The sequence below is a fragment of the Callorhinus ursinus genome, unplaced genomic scaffold (assembly GCF_003265705.2).
Source record: "Callorhinus ursinus isolate GAN/ISIS: 27379988/994484 unplaced genomic scaffold, GSC_fseal_2.0 scaffold6, whole genome shotgun sequence".
Lineage (NCBI taxonomy): Eukaryota > Metazoa > Chordata > Mammalia > Carnivora > Otariidae > Callorhinus > Callorhinus ursinus.
The window spans coordinates 54,777,881-54,782,473 of record NW_027397068.1 but is presented as its reverse complement, the minus strand read 5'-3'; the positions used below and the strand labels follow the sequence as shown (position 1 = coordinate 54,782,473).

The following is a 4,593-nucleotide window of genomic DNA, read 5'->3' as shown; positions in this document are numbered from 1 at the left end:
GGCGCCCCTAATTGTAAACTTCTTGAGGACAACGTGGAGTAGTGACGGAGAGCTACTTCTTAGCTGCGTCCCTTTGGGAAGTTGCTAGATTCCCTTAAGCCTCAGAATATAAAGTGAGAAGGGGATTATTATGATTAATACCTATTTTGTGGGTGTTGTGAAGATTAAATAAAATAATGTATGTAAAGTGCTTAGTATATTGCTAAATATATAGTAAAAGAATAAGAAATGTTAGCTATTACTCTTACCTTCATCCATGGTGCATGAGATGAAGGACATTTATTGATTTATTCAACAGATGTTTATTGCATGCCTACTACATATCAGGTACTGTTTTAAGCACTGAGGATGCAACCCTGAACTAAATAGACAAAAAAAAAAACCCTTCCTTATAAAAATATTACTTTAATCCCTGCCTTGTTGGGATTTCTGCTCTAGCATGAAAGGAGGTGATAGTGTCGCAGATGAGAATGTGAACAGAAGGAAATGGGCCACTCTCGGGAGATCTCCTCATTGAGTCCTAGGGTGTCTGGTATCACCATGCACTGATTTTTCCTTCCAGATGGGCTATGACCACTGTTAGGAAAAGAGGTATGCCACAATATTTTCACACCTGCCCTGGAGACAGCCTACACCAGTGAAAGAGAAAATGTAGCACCTGCAAATCTCTTGCTTAAAACTCTTTCTAAAGAAATTCTTGTTCTTTTGATACTTGTGCCTCTATAAATAAATTGGGAAGAAACATCTCCATTTGCACTTTGAACAAAGGAAAATTATGACAAGATGTCATATGGGTCCATGATTTCTCCTCCAGGGGAGGTGATAACAGAAGTCATGACCCTCCCCTCTTTGCTGGAACAGGTGCCCAAAAGGGCACAATGAGGGGCGCCCGGGTGGCTCAGTCGTTAAGCGTCTGCCTTCAGCTCAGGTCATGATCCCAGGGTCCTGGGATGGAGCCCCGCATCGGGCTCCCAGGGAGGCTGCTTCTCCCTCTCCCTCTGACTGCGGGTCCCCCTGCTTCTGCTCTATCTCTCGCTGTGTGTCTCTCTGTCAAATAAATAAATAAAATCTTAAAAAAATAAAAGAGGGCACAGTGACCTTGCGGTCACCCTCTGTCTAGTGTCCCGGCCTCTCAAAGCCCTCCACTTTCAGCTGAGGCCTGATAGCAACGCAAATATTACCTGAACATCTAGCATTTGACTTGGTGTGAGACTAAAAGAAGAGAAACCTTCTCACAGCTCACTCACTTGGCGTTCTCCAGGTTTTGTCCTATTGTACTTCAAAAGAAACCATAGTCTATCCCAAAATAGAGAGTCGTCTTGAATTTTGGCAGATCCTTAAAGAGAGGCTAGGGAGTTCCTTGCGGGAGGTTTGTTTTTTTGTTTTTGTTTTTGTTTTCCTATTCTTTCCCTTTCTTCCGCTTCTTCTACATGAGTCACTGTATAAAAGGTCACTGAAAACACTTGAACCTGTTGGGAAGATTATTCTGGGCCTCAGACCTTCATCATCAGGCTTCTTGTCCTCCCTTCTCGTGTTGTCCCATTTATCGTTGGGTTGAGCTGAGTCTTGGTGACAGTGACACTCCTAACACAGCAGAGAGTAGTCAGGCTTGGAATATAAATAATCCAGAGGCAGCCACGCTTTTGCCTCGTTAGAGATCTAAGATTATGGGCTAGAATTCAGGACTCAAGTAGCTCCCAGTGTCAGCATCTCTGAAGTATAGGGATTCATAGGTTCAACCCAGAGTCAGCTTGGAGTCACCCACATACCCAGATTCCATGAACTCTTCTTAGAAACCCATTGCTGTACAGGTGTTTGCTTCCTCAGCCCCAAGCTTACCAGCTCTTTGCTTGCTCCTCTGTCTGTCTGATGCTGCTCTATCATGCTTTGCAATCAAGTCTTGCTGAATCACACCTCGTACTTTCTGGTATTTGATAACAGAAGTGAAATTAAGACTCTTATCATCATGTAATATTTTCATGGGAATTTTAACATTTAGGATATTTTCCTTAATGTCACCAACATACAACAAGTAGCGGCCCTTTGTTAAAAGTTTTATCAAGCTATGTGTTTAAACACTGTAGCTCAAACTTTTTGAACCGTAGTACATTTAAGTAAGGGTGATGCCCCCAAGCACCACCAAATAGTCTCATTTTCCAGTAGGAGAAAAAGTAAGTGATAAACTATCATTTTACAAGCACATATTGTAGAGTTTATGTACACATCTTCTCTAGCATTAGATTGTTCATATGTCAAAGCCCAGTTTTAGAGAAAATTGTCGGCCACAAATACCGTTGCCTCAAATATGTGTCTCCACTTGCAAATGTTCTGATTGTCAAAAGTTCCTGAATAAGAGAAATAAAACAAATAAATTGCCTGAGTAGTAATTAGTAAAAGTTTACCGTGCATACACCAAAGAGACAGTTTGCCAAACAGGGAGGATTCAAACCAAAACATGGAATGAGACTCAGGAATATATGGCTACAAGACTGCTAATATAATGAGAAAGCAATGATTATTCATTCTTCACAGGGATTGGTTGTACTATTAGAATCAGAATTAAAATAATATTAGGATTTTCTTAAATGATAGGGAATGGGCTAGTGATTACCTCATATCAATTCTGAAAACACTTTAAGTTTTGTTGTGATTTCCAGAGGCATAAGCAAGAAATGACCCAGGTCAAGTTGGTCTTGGAAAATAAGCTAAACTAAGCTTTGTTTGGATGACTAAACTGGTTTTCATCTGCTCAGGAAATTTTCAATGCTGGTCTCAGTATATTTTTTATTTTAACAGAATTAAAAAAAACAAAAAATGAAACAAACAAAATGTTTTAACATAAAAAACAAACAAATTTATAATAATGAAGCTAAATTCACAGTTTGTCATCAAGTAGCCAGAATGGGAGCAATTGGAAATCATAATCAAGGCAATAAAACACTGATGATACACCATTAAACAAAATGCCCCTTCAAACAAGCGTGGGAATTCCAACTATCATTCCACACGTGCAATATGAGCTCTATGGCACGTGCGCTACTGGGTGCCAACCAGACTTGTCCATCTGTCAGTCAAAAAGTCAGAAAATTGGGGCATTTGGCTTTATGTCCTGAGTCGCCCTGCAAGCAGAGAAGATGAATCATCACGTGGAATGGTTCAATGTGTACAACAAGGTGCGGATAACCCTAATGTCACATGACTGTGGCAGACTGACCAAGAGAGATGTGAAACTGGCCAAGTTTATTGAAAAAGCAGCTGCTTCTGTGTGATTTCTTCCAAAATGCATGTCAAACCCGGTGCACATTTTAGCCGTCAAATACGTGGAAGGCAGTTCACATGAACAAATTCAGTTGTCAATTTAAGCTCCCCTTTTGAACAGTCTTTTTTTTTTTTTAAGATTTTATTTGAGAGAGAGCGAGCACAAGCAGGGGCAGAGTCCTTGCCGAGCAGGGAGCCCGATGTGGGACTCAATCCCAGGACTCTGGGATCATGACCTGAGCCGAAGGCAGACACTTAACGACTGAGCCACCCAGGCATCCCTGAACAGTCTTTTGTACAATCAGTGCTTACTTATAAAATGATTTAAACTTGAAAAACAAAACAAAACAAAACTCAGGCTACTGAGTCAACTCTAATACGCATTATGTTTGGCTTACAAATAACTACGTTTAGCAACCCTTAGTTTTCTTAGCAGGTTGCTATGCTAGTAAGCATCTCTTAGCCCTATGTAAAATGGAAGTCACTTGTCCTTAAACACCAAAGAAATACTTGGCATATTGAGACCAGTTTGAGGCTCCTCAAGAGGACCCTGCAATGGACCTCATTTTGAAAATTATGGTACTAACCTAGAATATGCAAACAACTGTTCCTTTAGGCCATGTGGGCTGCCCACTGGTATTGGTTCTACTGGTATCTTTGCCCCATATCCCCTGCATAAGCCCCCCTTTGTTATTCTACTGTCTACTCTGACCTTTGTCATTCATTCTCTCTCCCCAGAGGTTGGGGTCTCTCCAAAATTCCAAACTTATTGTTATTCCAAAATAAAAGTTCTCCAAACTTTTACCCAAATCTACCATTCCCTGCTCTTGTTCTTTAATCACCTTGGGGATGTTTTACTCAACAACAGCCTCTTCAGCCAGGCGCACTTATAGTGGAAACTTCTATAGGCTGCAACTCTCTGGGAAGATGACGACCATCCTTTCCCCATCCTCCATTCCCCCCCAACATCACAAACTCTTGTGTATATAGGGCTCTAGTTCCCAAATGTGCACAAGCCTAAGACTAGATTGTTCTGGATGCATTTCAAAACTTTTCAATTTTGGCTTAGTCTTTCAAAGTCTCATTTTTATTTCTCTAATTATGAAGCATATTCTAAAAATCCAGCAATGAAATGAAGGGTTTGTTATTTCATAAAATGCAGGAGCCATGTGTTACCTTTCTGTGAGAAAGTACTCATTTATCATCCAAACACTGTATAATAAAAGCTGCCAAAATGTCGATTAAAAAAAAAAACTATAGCATACTGCCAAATCAAGGAACTGTAATTGCCAACCCATATTCTTTCTTTTATTTTAAGCTGTAAGTGACCATGAG

The 4,593-nt window shown here is 40.3% G+C and overlaps 1 pseudogene; it reads left to right on the top strand.

The window, feature by feature from the left end:
• The first annotated feature begins 3,104 nt into the window (after nt 1–3,104).
• Nucleotides 3,105–3,288, top strand: LOC112815352 (pterin-4-alpha-carbinolamine dehydratase 2-like; annotated as a pseudogene).
• The last annotated feature ends 1,305 nt before the right edge of the window (nt 3,289–4,593 follow it).